At 36.1% G+C, this 20,067-nt stretch overlaps 1 protein-coding gene across 2 annotated transcripts in view; it reads left to right on the forward strand.

The window, feature by feature from the left end:
• The window catches only part of CERT1 (ceramide transporter 1), a 111,247-nt gene that overhangs the window by 38,075 nt on the left and 53,105 nt on the right, over positions 1-20,067 (forward strand). The gene's annotated exons all lie outside the window — the stretch shown is intronic.

The following is a 20,067-nucleotide window of genomic DNA, read 5'->3' on the forward strand; positions in this document are numbered from 1 at the left end:
AATTTTTTACTATTTATGCATGCATTGTTATATTGATAATTCATAATAAATAGCATATAGTTAAAGCGTGATGATGATGATAGCAACAACAGTAAGAGCTCCTGCTTACTGAGGATCATCCAAATACTGCTTACTGCATTATATATTTCATGTGTTTATTTTCTCCCTACTCTCCTAAGAGGTGAGGGAAGTGCTATTTTATATACAGGAAACGAGGTTTAGATTAAGTAACTTGCCTGAGACTCTACTACCTTTTAGTTCATGGTTTCTTTGGATTCAATTTTATGTTAATTCTGCTTTCTATCAGTTCCACTAGTGAACTGAGTATTTGGAGGGGCGACTTGGTGGTTCATTCAGTTAAGCATCCAACTTTTTTTTTTTTTTTTTTTTTTTTAAGATTTTATTTATTTATTTGACAGAGACCACAAGTAGGCAGAGAGGCAGAGAGAGAGGGGGAAGCAGGCTCCCTGCTGAGCAGAGAGCCTGATGCAGGGCTCGATCCCAGGACCCTGAGATCATGACCTGAGCCAAAGGCAGAGGCTTAACCCACTAAGCCACCCAGCTGCCCCAGCATCCAACTTTCTATTTCAGCTCAGGTCTTGGTCTTAGGGTCAAAAGTTCAGGCCCTGCTTTGGGCTCTGTGCTGGGTGTGGAGCCTACTAAGGAAGAAAAAAAAAAAAAAAAGACAAGTGAATATTTGGAAAAAATTCCCATAAGCTTACCTCCTATAGATTAGATTGTATCATTTGAGTTCTCCCATTATGTGTGCAAGACAACTAGGAACTCATCTTTCTGCCCTTGGGCTGTCAAAAAGAGCATTATATTATTTTGACTAGCATTTGGTGGATTCTGAGGTCTAATAACTATGGGAATGAATCTTGGCACTACTGCTTATGCTACTTAATAGCTGTGTGACCTTGTTAAGTTACTTGGAGGAAAGATGACAGTATGCTGTTTGTGTGCCTTCCTCCTCATACCACCCTCACCACCCTCACAAAAACAGAACAAAAACAAAACAAGCAAAATAACTCTGTCATGATAAACCAAAATTGTTGTACTACAAAGTTGATGAGTTCCCTTTCTTCCAGTTCATAGAGTTCTATTTACAGTTACTTCCTCATTATACCCGCTGCCATTACTATGACACAAGACACTTGGAACAGAGGGCCTTTTTCTCTTCTGATGTCATCAGATGGGACTGCATTCCTTTTCTTGCTCTTAAGCCTTTGTTAGGGCTTCCCTGACAGGTTTTGGTTTTTTTAATTATCTGGAAGAAGTTGGAGGTTTCTGTTCTTTCCTTCCCATGTGGCCCTTTTACTCATTCTAATAACTGTGTATATTAATCTGTTTAACACCCCCACACACTCACATACACCAAAAGTTCTATATTATAGGACTTCTTTAACGATAGTAATAATTGTAGTGGTAATAGCTAACATTTTTGAGAATTAATGTATGTCAGATAATGGGGATAAACATACTTTATCTCTTCTTACTCTCATAGTCTTATAAGGTTAACATTATCCTATTTTTATAGATGAAGAAATTGAGACACAGGTTAAGTAATTTGTCCAAGGTCAATTTGCTAATTAATTAGTAAAGGAGCCAGCATTTAGACCCAGGTCTTTCTGACCTGAGAACCCGAGCTTTTGGCCAACAAGTCCTTCTGCCATCCTATAAGTATGTATTTATGTGAAATATATTTTGTTGACTTAAACTGTCAGACTTCTTGAATCACAATATTCCCATGGTTTTTGTATGTGTTCGTATCTCTAGTGTTTATTTTAGACCATGAGCTCCTTAAAGATTTAGATACACAACTTTGTAGGAATCAGCAAAGCATTAGACTCATTGATTTTCTAGTTGAAATAATTTATAGTATTTTGTAAAGCAGATTTTATGGGGGAAATTTATGATTTATGAAGTTTTTGTTTTTCTTTTAATCTTCATGTATGGTGTAAAAATGATTTTTGACAGAAATACAGTAGGTTCTGTATTCTCTGTCTGGTGCTGTTTTTTCTCCTTGGTATTCATTCCAAGAATAACTTGCTCACTAGAAGAAAAATTTTAAAAAGATGATTCTTTGATTTAAATGTTGTCATTATATTCGAAGTTGCATAATTAGTTGTGACAGTAGACAGTGACCCTTGTGAAAGAAAGATATTCCTGAGGTCATTCTTAAATTCAAAGATTCTATTTCGATACTGAGGGGCATATGTATACCAGATCAGTAATTTTATTTTGAAATAGTGTGGTTGTTTTATTGTGTGGAGTGCATTCGTATTCTGCATATCTCCTTAAGATTTGAGACACTACTAAGTAAATGATTTTTTTTTTTTAAAGATTTTTTTTTTTAATTTATTTATTTGACAGAGACAGATCACAAGCAGGCAGAGAGGCAGGCAGAGAGAGAGGAGGAAGCAGGCTCCCTGCTGAGCAGAGAGCCCGATGCGGGGCTCCATCCCAGGACCCTGGGATCATGACCTGAGCCGAAGGCAGCGGCTTAACCCACTGAGCCACCCAGGCGCCCCAGTAAATGATTTTTATTTTATTTTATTTTATTTTTAGAGAGAGAGAGTGAGAGCAAGCAAGAGAGCTAGCAGGGGGAAGGACAGAGGGAGAGAGCAACAGAAAATCTCAGGAGACTCCCCGCCCAGTGGACTCTATCCCATGAACCTGAGATCATGACCTGAGGCGAAATCAAGAGTTGGACCCTTAACCAACTGAACCACCTAGGCACCCCTAAATAAGTGATATTTAAAGACAAGGTTTTTGTTGCTGTTTTTTTAAATCTCTGACCATCTCTCATGTTGTCTTGAGATCAAATGAGATGGTGTTTGTGAAAATTACTTGAAAACTAAAAGCTATATGAATGTAAAGATTAAGATGTTTTTATTTGGGTTAAACATATTTTTCTTCTAGATGTGTCTGTGTGTTATCAAAAGACCTCTGTGAACATTTTTTGCATGATTAGCTTTTCAAAGAAGTGTGATTATTTAAAAGAATCATAGGATTATTCCTGCCATGTGATTTTGACTAAGCATAGTTTCTTTTTACCATGAAAGAAATATACTCCCCCACCTCTCAAAAAACCTAGCAGGAGGACTGTTGTAGTACTGGCAGATGTAAGAATCATGTTGAAAAAGTTACATGCTCTTTGGCTCTGACAGTTTGTTTGTGGTAATCATGACATTCCTTTATTTCTATAAGGGAGAACCTTAGTAGATCTGAAATTTTGGTGATCATGGGTCATGCAGACTTTCCCTACATTTTGGACATTATCCAAGACATGAGGAATCATAGGAAGATACACAGTAAGGGAGGAAGAATCCAAATGATAATTATTGTAAGTGTTTATTTTCTGTAATGGGAATCTGCAGGCAGGTGTTTTATCATTTAATGTTTATAGATTTATCAGTATCCCTTTGTGAAGGCCCACTAATTCATATCTGAAGCTCTGTTGAATACTTTCAGAAGAAAGGTTTATTCTCAGCCTGAGAAGTATAGGGATTTCTGAGGAAATGAGATGCAAAACAACTTTTGAGATGAAGTTACATATTTGCCTGAAATGAGATGGAGTATGAAAAAACTTTCTTACCAAAATATTCTCAGGGTTGAGCCACCTAAATGATGCCCAAGACTCACTTCAAAGACCTCTTAAAAACTGTGTTGTTCTTTGACATAATGAAATAATTTTTCTCATGCTATCTCTGAGACAACCTGATCTTGGTGCTTTTTCTCTATTTTTAAGAGCAGTTTCTGCTTATTTGACACTTTAATTTCTTTGTCTTAAATTTGACATAAGCTTATTAGGAAACTATTTTAAAATAGCTATATGGCAGAATATACTTGTTAGTTCTTAGCACTTCTTAAATATCTAGGTCATATAAAGTCATATCTCTGTCATATTTAATCAACTGTAATAACTGGAAAATGTCCTTAACAGATACTAGAGATTCTTTCTGTATTTGTCTGCTTTATAAATGATTATCATAAAACTTGACTTTGTATTTTGAGTCTGGTTTACTTGGCAAAGACTTAAGAATCAAATATAACTTTTTAACCACATTTTTACTTTTGTTTTTATTTATGTAAGTGATCTCTACCTCCACAATGGGGCTTGAACTCAAGAGCCCGAGATCAAGAGCCACACACTCCTCTGACTGAGCCAGCCAGACACCCTAGTGTATTATTCTTTGTATAACTAATTTCATGTGATTTGTGGATTACATCAGTTTTCCATTTACCTATTTGCACCATTTCATGGTGACAGAGGGAAGAAGATGGAATCAAATTTTACTTTTCCTTTACATTAATGAGTTTTCGTTTTTGAGAGAAGTACAAGTCTAGCAGCTGCCAGAGCAGTCAAGGATCTGTCATTTTTCTCATGTAAGTTGTAGAAAAACCAAGTAGTTGGGAACACAACTGGACTACATTAACTAGCAAAAAACTTCCTTATGTTTCTGGATGTTTCTCCCATTAAGGTTAAGAATTTGGTCACTTCCTACCAGTACGAGTTAGTTGCTAAATTGCTTATACTGGTAATCTGTACATGGTTAGTAAATTTTCTTTTAACACCTTAATATAGATCCTACACACTGTCAGCCAGCACTTTCGAGGTTTGAGGTGATACCAAGGAAAATAAAATACCAACTTTCTTTAATATTCATAGGGTTCTGGAATAAAAATAATTTAACTTTGTCAGTTTTTGTTACCTGGATTTTTGAAAGCTGACTTTGCCTGAGCTGACATCTGCATTTTGTACTTCCGTATGATGCCTAAATACTCAATAAAGTATATCCTATACTTTATACTTTTCCATATGATAAAGCATATCATATAGAAAAGAGGGAATGTCATTAATTTATATCAGCCATGTTTTTTTTTTTTTTTTTTTTTTTTTTTTTTTTTTAATCTGTGGAAGGTCTTTATCTTTTACCAAGATAGTAAAAGAGGAATCCAAGGATTTTACCTCAGGGAGAAAAAGATATTTAGGTAGCTGATCATATTAACTTTGTAGCCAGTTGGGATATAGCTTAACAACATTTTATGTCAGAAAGATAGGGACTGGGGCGCCTGTGTGGCTCAGTGGATTTAGCCTCTGCCTTTGGCCCTGGTCATGATCCTCAGGGTCCTGGGATGAAGCCCCACACTGGGCGCTCTGCTCAGCGAGGAGCTTACTTCCCCCCTCTCTCTCTGCCTGCCTCTCTGCCTACTTATGATCTCTCTCTCTGTCAAATAAAATCTTTAAAAAAAAAAAAAAAAAAGAAAGAAAGACAGGGACATTTCTACAAATCAGTAAGAAAAGTTTACACAGCTCAAATTAAAACAAAAATAGCCAAGGACTTGAACTGGCACTTCATAAAACAGGATATTCAAATGGATAATAAACATATAAAAAGGTACTCTGTGCTGTTAGTCATCAGGAAAACACAAATTTAAACCACAGGAGGTACCACCTTCTACCAGGCAGTATAACTTTAAGAAATAAAAAGAAAAAAAAGGACTTAATATGATGTGTTGATGAGGATGTGGAGCAACAGGTGTAAAGTGGTACAAACACTTTGGGAAACACTTTTGCAGTATCTACTAACACTGAACATAATTGTCCAGATCAGATGAATATTGAAAATTCCAAAATATTACACAAGTATTGATTGTTGTCATAGGTCCATTTATTTTAATTAAGGTTTTTAGGTTACAGGGAATACAAGCCAACCCATGTTGATCTTGAGAAATGGGAATATTGCCATGAACCAGGAAAAATTATAATGCACTACTTGCAAAGAAAACTGGATCTGTATACTTAACTCCGAGTGGTCTTATTAACAAAATTCATTTACTCTCCTATCACCTGCCTCCCCCACCTACAATTAGTGTAGCTTAGTTTCATTTTGTTCTTTTCTCTCTTTCATAGTTCCATTTATCAGTAACTTTTGCTCTCCCATCCTACTCTTGGTTTCTTTTTTCTTGGTTTGTCATGACTTTTTCCTGTTTGGCTTCTTTTCAGCTTTAGCTCCTACTGCTAACTGCTCGAATCTCTTGGCATTTCTCAAAGTGAATGTCTTAAGAAAATTTGATTGCCTGTTCACTCCAGGTTACTATGAATTGGCCACTCTTGGTCCATTTATAATAAATTACGTATTTACTTGTGCTTAAAAGGTAAGGTGGGATCGGCAGTTATACAAATAATAATGTTCTGAAAATGTATAATTTTGTATAGCATTTACCAAATTTGCAAGTATTTATAATACCATATATTTGCTGACTTGGGAAACAAAGGCAAAAGAAAAAAATTAAATGTCCTTACTGCCTACAGCCCATTGACAAGTCCTTGAAAAGGCAGAGTGACATTTCTCTAGGAACTCAGCTGCCTCAATGTTAGTACTTTGCTAAGGGCAAAAAGATAATCTTATCTTAACATTATCCTAATCCCCCAGGATCCTATAAATCTCCTTTAATGTACAGAAATTACATTGGAAACTACCTTTATCTCTTACCCCCCAAGATACATGTTGGCAGTCCTCCTCCAAGCATATGCTCCACTGTTATACTTCTGAAGGGCCTCATGACTAAGGTTTTACTAGGCAGTGATAAATGACCTTTTCCTGACAATAGCCAGCCCCCCCCCCCCCCCCCCCGCAGCGTTCTGGAAACTTTGTTTCCAGAATCCCTTGGAGGCTTTTGTCTTCTGTAACCCCCTCCCAGCTTGAAGGTACATAGTCAGTCACACATGACAACCTCAGTTCAGCTCTTGCTGCCCACCAGGTTCTGTCTCTGTGCTATAATAAAACTGCCTTTCTGCACCACAGACATCTCAAGAATTCTCTCTTGGCCTTCAGGTCCAAACTCCATTTTCTTTTCCTTTTTTTTTTTTTAAAGATTTTATTTATTTATCAGAGAGAGGGGCGGGGAGAGAGCAAGCACAGGCAGACAGAATGGCAGGCAGAGGCAGAGGGAGAAGCAGGCTCCCTGCTGAGCAAGGAGCCTGATGTGGGACTCGATCCCAGGACACTGGGATCATGACCTGAGCCGAAGGCAGCCGCTTAACCAACTGAGCCACCCAGGCGTCCCCCAAACTCCATTTTCTACGTCACTTGCCACTAACAATTTAGATGAATATTACTAGATTTTCAGCTTATTTTTCTATCCTTTATTAGTCTATACTTAGCTTACAAAATATTTCTTTAGATAGGAAAGATTTTTAAAAGGTAGTTAGTCTAGAGTTCAATAGCTGTCATATCATTACTGTAGAAAATATTAAAATGAGGCTTTATGCTACAAAATTCATTTTTTTTTACTGTGTTTGTATTTGAATTTTTATTTAATCAGGAGGAAATATTTCTGACAGTTACCAAGACAGATGGGATTCTTTTTTTTTCTGTTTGATGTACAAAAGTAGTGGTGGGTGGCATAGCTTACACATTTGACATCAGTGAAAACTATTCTCTAATTTTACTTACTGAGTTTATTGGACATTATCTGGGAGAAAATGTTTTTTAAAAAAAAATCAAAGAACACAAAACTGCTCTTTTCATCAAATCTTTTTAACTCGTAGCTTTAACAAAGATTTTGCTTACATGGTCTTATTGTCTGGTAAATATTCTGGGTTGATTTGGAATTGAAGGATGAAAGAAAACTTTGGGTTAGAAACAGTAAGAATAGGTAGCAAAATAAGTGAATATCCTACAGGTTAAAATGTTATCCTAGTTGAAAACAATTCTTGCCATTTTTCATTCACAGAAAGCCTATGACCTTGACAGATGAGCTAAGATTGTCTATACGAGTTCTGTCACTGTTCATTTCCTAGACACTTTTTCTTTTCAGAAATATTCCTTTGATCTGTAGAGGGATAGAGGTGTAATTAGGTATTGTCATCATTTAATTCCCTTTCTTTATTTTCCCATTGCTTTTCTTTAGTTCTGGTCACTGAGTGACTTGTTTGGATAAATTCTCCAGCTTTCTAACTAAAATCCTTTCTCGTATAGCCAGAGTAATCCTTTAAAAATAGATATCTGATTCTTTATTTCTGGTTTTAAATCTCGTTTGGCTTCCTATTTCCCATAGGATCAAGTCCATATTTTGCTTATAAGGTACTTTAGAGGGAGAAATAGTATTACACTAAACTCCTGTCATATTCATTTACAATCCATTATTTAAAATGTGTAACATCAGGATTGCTGTAATGGGAGTCTTTTGTTCTAACATATGTCTGTTGTAAGGAGATGTTACGTATTTTGAAATAGTGGAACTTAAAGAAATAGACAAGGAAATAAGAAGTGTGCCTCATAGTGAAGAAATCTTTAATACTTTGTAATATTTATATTATAAGTGCTTGATAAATGTTAAATACTGTATTCCCCTTCAACCCTAATATAGGCAGGATATTCCTTTATATTACTACTCTAGAAACACTTTGTAGGGGAAAATAAAATTTAAAAAATCTAATAGCAAATCTAACAAAGTATCACTACTACTCTTTTAACTTACTTTATGGTTTGCCCCCCAAAAAACAAGCCAATGCCTATTTTCTTTCAGAAGAAAGCTCTGTAGGCATGGGATTAAAAAGTCATAATTCTGTTCTTTTTATCTAATTGCAAAGAAGGGACAGTGGCAAAACTTACTATTTATTTGTTATTGTTAAAATTTACTATTTTAGTTACTGTTGCTTTTTGAATACCCTCAAATGTTCCAGAAATTGAAAAAACAGGTTTTACAATGTTTAAGAAGTATTTGCAGGTTTGATGAAATGTAATATTATAATTAGCCAAGGAAACAGAACCATAAATTCTTCTCCACAAAGATCCTAAAAGAAATATAGGCACATAAAACAGTGGTCAGCAGGGGCGCCTATGTGGCCCAGTGGGTTAAAGCCTTTGACTTAGGCTCAGATCATGATCCCAGGGTCCTGGGATCGAGCCCCACATCGAGCCCTGCATCGAGCCCCACATTGAGCCCCACATTGGGCTCTCTGCTCAGCAGGGAGCCTGCTTCCTCCTCTGTCTCTCTGTCTACTTGTGTGATCTCTGTCTGTCAAATAAATAAATAAAATCTTAAAAAAAAAAATCGTGGTCAGCAGATGAACATTCTTTATTATTCTGGGACTTTGGCCCCAAACCTAAAATTACTAAAAAAGGTATGTATTCCTTTCTTAGGGGGTGGGGAGGAAATTGAGATCTATATCAAACATGAAAAAATAACCATAACTTAGTACTGTGAGGAAGAAAAGCTACAAAACAGTATAATGTCATTTATGTACAAATGTAAGGCTGTACATGCAAGGAAGTATATGGTAGAGGGAATATTGGTGATTTCTAAATGGCCTAAATTTTCATTTTCTTTTTTGTAGTTTTCAGTATTATTTATATTGCTTGAAATGTTTACAGTAGACATATATCACTTCTACAAAAATGAAAACAAAAAGTCACAGAATACATTTTTAATCTACCTCACTTAAAAAGGGTCAAAAAAAACCCTAATAATACTGTAAAGTTACAGTGAAACAAAGACCTGCATATTCTGCACATGAAATGTGTATCAGTGCAGTCTTTCTGGAAAGTACTTGACAAGAGATATCAGAAGTGCTCATACCCTTAAACCTAGCAATCTACTTCTGGAAACTATCATAAAAATACAACTAAAACTGCAGAAAAATGCTTTATGTAGGAAGACAGTAGATACTAAATACAAAGACCAGAAAAATATACAGGCCTAATGATATGCCTAATAAATACCAGAATCATAGTATAATAGAACACTAACAAAGCTATGTTGTAAGGAGAAAATTATATTACATGGAAAGGAAAACAGGATATAAACTTTATCTCAGGGGCATCTGGGTTGTTCGTTCGATTAAGCATCTGCCTTCGGGTTAGGTTGTGATCCCGGGGTCCTGGCATTTTGGGGGGCCCTGCTTGGCAGAGAGTTTGCTTCTCCCTCTCCTCTGCTGCTCCTTCTGCTTGTGCTCGCTCTCTGTCAAATAAATAACTAAAATCTTTAAAAAAGAAATAAACTTTATCTTAAGCTTTTGAGAGGAAAATGTACAGAGGATAAGGAAATATACCAGAGTGAAGAATAACTCTCAGTTAAAAAGATTGGAGATAGTTTTGTACTTTTTTCCTTACACAAGCAGATACTACTTTGAAAAACTAGAATGGGAGTGGGACAATAAAATCTAATCAGGAGAACTATTTTCAGGATTGGTTTTAAAAAGAGATTTGAAAGATGTAGAAGCAAAAATCTCTGGATGTTGGAACAGTATAGTATAATGATTAACATCATGGGCACTTGAATCTGGAATTAAATCCTGGCTCCCTTACTTACCTGTTCTGTGATGCTAAAGACATTAAATCAAATCACCTGTAAAATGGGTATAATAATAGTACCTATTTCACATAGGCTGTTACAAGAATTAAATGAGATAATGCACTTAAAGTGTTGGCATCATGCCTGGTACAAGGTAAATATCCCAAGTTTAGCTTTTACTGTTGTTGTTACAATGTATTCAAGGTGGCTTTCTGGAATTAATATCTAAAACTTTTTTTTTTAGAAAATTACTCAGCCCTCATCAACTCTCCTCTCAGAGCAAAATAGGAAAGATCTCTCTATCCCTTGGTATTTTTTTTCTAAAACTAAGGTGGAAAAAATGTTGAATAGACTGTCTTTATACCACTAAATTTGATAGTTATCTAGTTATATCTCACCTCTATTTTAATGTCACAGAAAAAAAATAGCTGGACCACCAGAATCCCTTAAAGGAGGGAGGAATTTTTTTTAAAAGATAAGTCTGAATTTCGGAGTGTAAAAGTTCTTTAGAATCCTCTTTTGTGTTACTGATTGTGTCAAAAAGCTTTTAGTACAGAGGAAGTACTTGGTAGCTTACTAATTTCCCCTTTAGCTACAAGGATGTATTAGGGAATCCAAAGCCCTAAATTTTAAGTGCAAGAAAGGGAGCTCTGAAGTCAAGAAAAGAGTGGGGGTAGCTGTTGTTACTTTCTACTACTTCTGTACTATGTTGTATTTGGGCATTTTTGTAGTACTTTTCATTGTAATAGGTAGGCAGTGTCTCATTTCCTATTTTAACATTCTTTTAACATTTAACTAGGGTATGTGAGAAGGTCCTGTTTAACTCCTCCAGCTTCACATCTCACTACAGCACTTGGCCTATTTAGATATTTCTGTAAAGGAAACCTCATCTCGTGTTCCAGGAGAAGAAAATGCAAAATAAATAACCAAGTTCCATAAATGACCTTTAATATAATTTTTTATTTTTTATAAACATATATTTTTATCCCCAGGGGTACGGGTCTGTGAATCACCAGGTTTACACACTTCACAGCACTCACCAAAACACATACCCTCCCCAGTGTCCATAATACCACCCCCTTCTCCCAAACCCCCTCCCCACCAGCAACCCTCAGTTTGTTTTGTGAGATTAAGAGTCACTTATGGTTTGTCTCCCTCCCAATCCCATCTTCTTTCATTTATTCTTCTCGTACCCACTTAAGCCCCCATGTTGCATCACCACTTCCTCATATCAGGGAGATCATATGATAGTTGTCTTTCTCCGCTTGACTTATTTCGCTAAGCATGATACACTCTAGTTCCATCCATGTTGTCGCAAATGGCAAGATTTCATTTCTTTTGATGGCTGCATAGTATTCCATTGTGTATATATACCACATCATCTTGATCCATTCATCTGTTGATGGACATCTAGGTTCTTTCCATAGTTTGGCTATTGTGGACATTGCTGCTATAAACATTCGAGTACACGTGCCCCTTTGGATCACTACGTTTGTATCTTTAGGGTAAATACCCAATAGTGCAATTGCTGGGTCATAGGGCAGTTCTATTTTCAACATTTTGAGGAACCTCCATGCTGTTTTCCAGAGAGGTTGCACCAGCTTGCATTCCCACCAACAGTGTAGGAGGGTTCCCCTTTCTCCGCATCCTCGCCAGCATCTGTCATTTCCTGACTTGTTGATTTTAGCCATTCTGACTGGTGTGAGGTGATATTGCATTGTGGTTTTGATTTGTATTTCCCTGATGCCGAGTGATATGGAGCACTTTTTCATGTGTCTGTTGGCCATCTGGATGTCTTCTTTGCAGAAATGTCTGTTCATGTCCTCTGCCCATTTCTTGATTGGATTATTTGTTCTTTGGGTGTTGAGTTTGTTAAGTTCTTTATAGATTCTGGACAGTAGTCCTTTATCTGATATGTCGTTTGCAAATATCTTCTCCCATTCTGTCAGTTGTCTTTTGATTTTGTTAACTGTTTCCTTTGCTGTGCAAAAGCTTTTGATCTTGATGAAATCCCAATAGTTCATTTTTGCCCTTGCTTCCCTTGCCTTTGGCGTTGTTCCTAGGAAGATGTTGCTGCGGCTGAGGTCGAAGAGGTTGCTGCCTGTGTTCTCCTCAAGGATTTTGATGGATTCCTTTCGCACATTGAGGTCCTTCATCCATTTTGAGTCTATTTTCGTGTGTGGTGTAAGGAAATGGTCCAATTTCATTTTTCTGCATGTGGCTGTCCAATTTTCCCAGCACCACATAAATGACCTTTAAATTACCTTATTGATACTAGGTTTTAAATTATGATATAAGAATGACTAGGATCTGAAAAGAAAAGAATATTTCTGGGACTAATCTGAGCAAATGTTCTATTTTCCAGTATTATTTGAAAAAAATATTCTACTCAGTGGAGTGCTGTTGAGATTTAGGCAATTAGAATATGGTAAAAAATCCTCTCTAAGACCATTTTCTTAAATATATTTTAAGTTTTCTTTGATTCATGAGGTAATATAATTTCTGGAAATTGCTCTGAGTTGACCTTCTCTTCATAGTATGTTATTATCAATGAGTTGTGTTTTATCTTTCCATCTGGTTCAACAAAGGACTGCCTTACATTTGGCCTCCACTGCATATGTACATTTTTACCCTATGTTTAGGTATTTAGGTTTAGTGCAGAGAATGACAGCCATATACTACCCATATCATTTTAAAGATAAGAAAATTAAACCCAAGAAGGTAGTGACTGACTTGTAAAATTTTTAGTAGGTACTAGAACCTTCTCTTTTATTCTTGGGTTCTTGCAGTTTTAGAGGCTGCTGCTGGGTTGGGTGGGGGGGTTGTCCATAAGTATTTGAAAGGCTAAATAGATGAGTTTTTAATGTTTATGAGCATGAAATTGCTATGCCAGATTTTCTTATCTCAAATAATATGTTTACATTTACTTAGACAAAAAAAAATTGTTGCCACTGCAACTTTTATGATATTTTAAATCACAGTTATATTGGTTGAATAGTGTCTCACTTCTCGTGTGGTTTGCTTTAAAACAATAAGATCTATGAGGTGCCTCGTTAGCACAGTAGGTAGCACGTCAGTCTCATAAAACAATAAGATCTATGAATGTTCACAACTTAGCAAGCTTATTTGGTTTTATTATGGGTTTCAGAATTTTAATTTCTGAAAAATGCTCCATTGTTTTTATGTTAGCATTTAATCTTGTATATTCTCTCTTTTCATAGTTAAAATAGAAAGAGACAATGTAGTTGGGGGCAGGAGGGGCAGGGGGAACTAGAGGATTCTTGACACCATGAGGAAGTTACTTCATTTCTGTCTTAATTTCTTTGCTGTGTTTCTTACTGGAGAGTATTGTTAGGAAAAAGAATAAGCTTTTCAAAAGGTGGATGCTGTTAAAATAAGTCAGCCTTTTTGCTATGTTTTTTAACCACTGCCTTTAGAGTCTAGATGGAATGATGAACAGATTGTATAAAATGATAACGTATAAGTTTCTCTCTCATATGATTAAGCCAAAATTCAGAATTTAATTGTGACTTTGAGGAAGTTTTCTTTTCAAAGCAGTTCTTAGGTATTTCTGTGTCTTATTAAACTTGTAACTTTGAACTTATATGATTTAATTTATTTTTATTTTTTTCTCAAAAAGTTGTATGTGTAAAGGTACACATGAAGGAATTAGTCTGGAGGTTACTATTGTATTTTGACCAGTAGTAACCTTCTCATCAGTTTACTGATACTCGGAAAATGCTTCTGATCCCCTCTAGTGGCCAAAGGATTATGGGGTTTTTTTGTTGTTGTGGGATTGTTTTAATAAAAAGGAATACTATAATAAAGGTGTGGTATTGTAGTATTTAAAAGCAGTAAACCTTGTTCTATGTAGGATGTGTACAAGTAAATATTTCACTGAACAAAAATAGGATTCTGTGTTTATGCATAACATCTTCAGGAATCTGGTTTAGAAACATGCACATTGGGAAAGAAGGATATTTTTGCAAAGCATTCTATGAGGAACTTTAAGCAGATATATTGAAAGGGAAGAATATTCCATCATAGCTGTATTTGAGTTCTGCATTACTTTTTTTTTTTTTTTTTAAGATTTTATTTATTTATTTGACAGACAGAGATCACAAGTAGGCAGAGAGGCAGGCAGAGAGAGAGAGGTGGAAGCAGGCTCCCTGCCAAGCAGAGAGCCCAATGCAGGGCTCGATCCCAGGATCCTGGGATCATGACCTGAGTTGAAGGCAGAGGCTTTAACCCACTGAGCCACCCAGGCACCCTTGAGTTCTGCATTATTAATTTTAGATAGAATTTTGTGTTTTCAAAATATTATATGTTGGTAATTACAGGTTTTAAGTAAGCTCAACTTCTTTTTTCTTGTGGAACAGTGAGTTGGATTAAGAAAAAGCCAGCATACCTTTGAAGTATTAGTCCCAAAATCATACTAATGAGGTTTTGAAAGCATGTTACAATTTTTAAGAACACTGAACAGAATATCAGTTATGGCAGTAAAGTAAATTTTTCCCATTTCCATTTTTGCTGACCTCACCCCACTTTGCTTTCAAAAAGCATACCTTATTAATTCAGGATGAGTATTGTTGCCTTCAAGGTGAACATCTTGGGAAGCCAAAAGAGATGTCAGGAAGGAACATTGCCCCTTTTCAGAATAGATTTTATAACTTTTCTTTTAGATGAGGCAGCTGGGTGGCTCAGTCGTTTAGGGGCTGCCTTCGGCTCAGGTCATGATCTCAGCATGCTGGGATAGAGCCCTGCATCCCATGGGGATCCCTGCTCAGCAGGAAGCCTCCCTTCTCCCTCTCCCGCTCCCCCGCCTCTCTCTCTCTCTCTCTCTCTCTCTCTCTCTCTCTCTCTCTCGCTGTGTCTCTTTCTGTCACATAAATAAATAAAATATTGAAAATATATATATATATATCTTTAATACCTATGACCAAATGTTTTTAAAATGTTGATATCTTGGTTGATAGATTGGATTTTTTTTTACAGAAACCTAAAACAATCAAGCCACATTATGTGAATAAGAAAAGCAGTCAAGCTTAATTATGTAGTTTGAAGATACTTCTTTAAAGTGATGAGAGTATTCTTTAATTTTTATTCTGTGACTCCCCAAAATTATTAGATCCATCTTGTGGCTGTGTCATAAAATTACTCTAAATATGTGGTAATACCATCAGGAATGTTCTATGCAATGTATCATTGGCACAGTTACAGACATTTTCAGAATGACTAGATTTTATTTTTTTAAGATTTTATTTATTTATTTGACAGACAAGAGATTACAAGTAGGCAGAGAGGCAGGCAGGTGTCGGGGGAAGCAGGCTCCCTGCTCAGCAGAGAGCCTGATGCGGGGGATCTATCCCAGGACCCCGAGATCATGACCTGAGCTGAAGGCAGAGGCTTAACCCACTGAGCCACCCAGGCACCCCCAGAATGACTAGATTTTAAGCAGTGAAGATACATATGTGATATACATTTATCAAATATACATATACATATATTTGTTAAACATTTATTTGTATTTAACTTACCTTATGCACTTGTTGACTGAAATAGTGACAACTGAATCTCCATTATTTAAATTGAATAATAGCACAAGTGCTTATAGTTTATTTCTTTTTCCTTGGAATGATTTTTTATGCTTCATAATGGAATTTATTTAAGTGAAACTTTATTAGAGGTAGATATACAATTACACTAAACTCTCAGTCTCCACATTCAGTTAAGAGCCATTACTTTAAATGTATGACACTATCAATTATTACTGTAGTAAAGTCTTTATTCTATCATCTCGAGGAAATACTGCTTGTTTTGAAATAGTGGAACCTGAAAAAATAGACGAGGAAATAAGTATGTTTTATGGTGAAAAGACCTTTAGAAAAACTTGGTATTTCTGTTTTGTTTCAAGATCTTAAAAGATCTTTTTTAAAAAAGTAGTTTTTATTTCCTCCAAGACTTATTGACAAAAAGCAACTAGTTCAAGATCGTAGATTTATTTAGATTTAAATTTCAAATTGATTTTGAATCTTGCAAATACTTAGAATCTACTTTAATACTGTAAAATTTTTATTGTAAATTAGAGGATGGTTCTGTATTTAAATAGGCAGTTCATATTAATTTCTGTTTAGAAATGAATGACACGTAGGTGTCTAAGATAAGTGACTGAAGAAGTACCTTATATTTTTAGTCTGTTACAGATAGATTCTTATTTTTAATGCCAGTCTTCAGTATTTAATGAGAAACTTGACCAAACCAATATGACTAAAGTGTAGAAATACTACACTTAGAAAGTTAGTATTATTGTCAAAAGAGAGAAGAAACTAGAACGATTCTAGGTAAAGAACCTAGCAGCTTTAGGACAGTATATCAAAGGTCTTATTTTTTGTGAGCTATATGATTGGTGTAATCAGAATTCTCTTTTGGTGGGATTCTATTATATGGAAACAAGCTTACCTTTTTTCTTTATTTTGTTGAAATACAATTTACTTTCTTAAAATGTATCCATTTTAGTTGGACAGTTGAGTTTGGACAATTATAATCTGTACCCCCCAGGTTTTTTTTGTACCCCCAAATTTTCTTGTGCCTCTTTGTAACCATTGCCCCCATTGCTCCCTGGCCTACTTCTTTTCTTATAGATTAGTTTTATCTTCTAAAAAGTAGATTTTCTGGAGGTACAATTTACATGACGTGCATGCTTTATTTGCCCATTCATTAATTTTTTTCCTGGCCCAAAAATACTTATTTTGCTTCATCCCTAAAACATTGCTTTGCTTTGAGATGAGGAGTGGTAAGTCTTGGAGAAGAGCTTTGATTCCAGGCAGTTATAAGTTTATATGTAATTTGTTAGTTTAAATTGATAGTTAAAAATGTATTGCATGGACTTTAATGGACTGTTTTATATAAATAAGCACTACTGAACTATGACAATTTCACTTTGAATGTTAGGCAGCCAGTATATACTGGAAGTTTGAATTTTAAGAGACTATTGGTTTTGGGGCGCCTGGGTGTCTCAGTCATTAAGCATCTGCCTTTGGCTCGGGTCATGATCCCAGGGTTCTGGGATGGAGCCCCATCGGGCTCCTGGCTTCTCCTTCTCCCACTGCCCCTACCTGTGTTTCCTTTCTCAACTGTATCTGTCTCTGTCAAATAAATAAATAAAAATCTTAAAAAAAGAGAGACTACTGGTTTTCACATGGGTAAATTTCAGCGGTTGTGTACTCTTTGGGTTGTGGATTCCTCTTCCTCCTTTCTCTCTTCCTCCTTCTTTTTCCTTCTTCTTCCTAGAATAATAAACTTAAGTAATACGGAACTGTAGAAATGTTCTGAACTAATATTAATATCATTTATGTAAAAATGATAGCATGAACATTTTATTTATTACTTTAATCAGTATGAAAATTTAATATTCTTATACCTAAAAGAACATTTTTTCAGGGGTGCCTGGGTGGCTCAGTCATTAAGTGTCTGCCTTTGGCTCAGGTCATGATCCCAGGGTCCTGCATTGAGCTCTGCATTGGGCTGATTTAGGCTCAGATCATGATCTCAGGGTCCTGGAATTGATCCCATGTCCCCTTGTTGATCTCCGCATGGGGATACTTAGCCCTCTCCCTCTCCCTTCCCCCCGCCAACTTGCATGCCTGCTCTCTTTCAAATAAATAAGTAAAATCTTAAAAAAAAAAAAAAAAAGTTTTCAATTTTGCCAGTTTATTAAGTAATCACACCATGGAGGATAATTAATTGAACTCCTGGATATTGGGGTACAGTTAGACTCCACACTGTAATAATATTTAGGGTTTGCATTCTTCAGAGCCCCAATTTTATTGTCCACCTTTGTTAAGACAAAAGCAGTACTATTGATATACATAAAACAATTGAACATTTGAAAAAAATTCTTCCAAGTGCCTAAAATACCTGCTCAAATATTCTGGATCTCTGCTTGCTTTCTACTGTTAGTTTTAAAAACAATTATGAATAGGAGGGGGCGCCTGGGTAGCTCAGTGGGTTAGGCCTCTGCCTTCAGTTAAGGTCATGATCTCAGGGTCCTGGGATCGAGTCCCGCATTGGGCTCTCTGCTCAGCAGGGAGCCTGCTTCCTCCCTCTCTCTCTGCCTGCCTCTCTGCCTACTTGTGATCTCTGTCTGTCAAATAAATAAATTTTTAAAAATCTTTAAGAAAAAACCAAAAAATAACAACTATGAATAACTTTATCTCAGTTACTAAACTTAAGAGATAAAATAAGAGCTAATCATTTTTGGTATCATACCTTGTAGCAACAATTAGGAGTTTTTCTTAACTTACTTGATTATCAGGGTTAAGATTAGGAATCATTAAAATTAAGTACAATATATTATAGAAACTATTTCCACTCACATTTTACATCCTCTGTGTTCTAGTTCCTAAAAATCCATTACATTTCCTATACAACTATTGGTTTACGCAAGACATTGTTCTTTTTTTTTTCCCTTTTCAAATTTTTAATTTAAATTCTAGTTAGTTAACATATGGTGCAATATTTATTTCAGGAATAGAATGTAGTGATTCATCACTTGCATATAACACCCATTGCTCATCACAAGTGCCCTCCTTAACACCCATCACCCATCTACCATCTAACCCATACCCCATCCACCTCCCTCCATTAGCGCTCATTTTGTTCTCTATTGTTAAGAGTCTCTTATGGTTTATTTCCTTTTCTTTGTTCCTGCCTCCCATATGTTCACCTCTTTTGTTTCTTAAATTTTGCATATGGGTGAAACCATACAATATGTCTTTCTCTGACTTATTTCCCTTAGCATATACAATCTAGCTCTATCCCTATCACTGCAAATGGCATGATCTCATTCTTTTTAATGGCTAAGTAATATTCCTGTGAGTATGTGTGTGCACACATGGGACACACCCCATCCAAGGCTCCATCCCATGACCTCAAATTGAGATCATGACCTGAGTCAAAAATCAGACACTTAATTGACTGAGCCACCTAAGCACCCCAAATTGGAAACTTTATTTCTGCCATGAACTGTTGAAATGACTACAAAAATTTTAAAAAGGTACAGTCTTCTAGAAGATCCAGCTCCAGGGGCGCCTGGGTGGCTCAGTGGGTTAGAGCCTCTGCCTTCGGCTCAGGTTATGATCCCAGGGTCCTGGGATTGAGTCCCGCATCGGGCTCTCTGCTCAGCAGGGAGCCTGCTTCCTCCTCTCTCTCTGTCTGCCTCTCTGCCTACTTGCGATCTCTGTCTGTCAAATAAATAAATAAAATACTTAAAAAAAAAAAAAAGATCCAGCTCCGGTTGTAGTTACAAAATGTAAGCTGTAATCGTTGAGTGGTAAATGTCATAATCATGACATAAAATGGTTCAGAATACGGAGACAATTTACCTGGTAGAAAAGAAAGGCTTCACTGAGACATTTTTATATTTGAGCTGTGTCAGAGTAAGTGACTAACCTATTAAAAAATACTACTGAAAGGTTTTTTGTTATCTTTTTAGCTTTATTTTGTCCAGTTTTTTTATTGTGGTAAAATATACATAGCAATGTCATTTTAGCCATGTGTTAAGTGTACAGTTCTGTGACATGGAGTACACTCATGTTGAACATCACCATTCATCTCCAGAATTTTTTCAATTTCTGCAACAGAAACCCTATGCCTGTTAAATTCCATCTCATTTCCCCTCCCTCTAGTCCCTGGTAACCACTCCTACTTCATCCTTATGAATTTGCCTACTGTAGGTAGTTTTTCTGTTATCACTTTCAGCCC

This window comes from Mustela putorius, unplaced genomic scaffold (genome assembly GCF_011764305.1).
Source record: "Mustela putorius furo isolate JIRA1106 unplaced genomic scaffold, ASM1176430v1.1 tig00537350_pilon_pilon_pilon, whole genome shotgun sequence".
In the NCBI taxonomy this organism is placed as follows: Eukaryota; Metazoa; Chordata; class Mammalia; order Carnivora; family Mustelidae; genus Mustela; species Mustela putorius.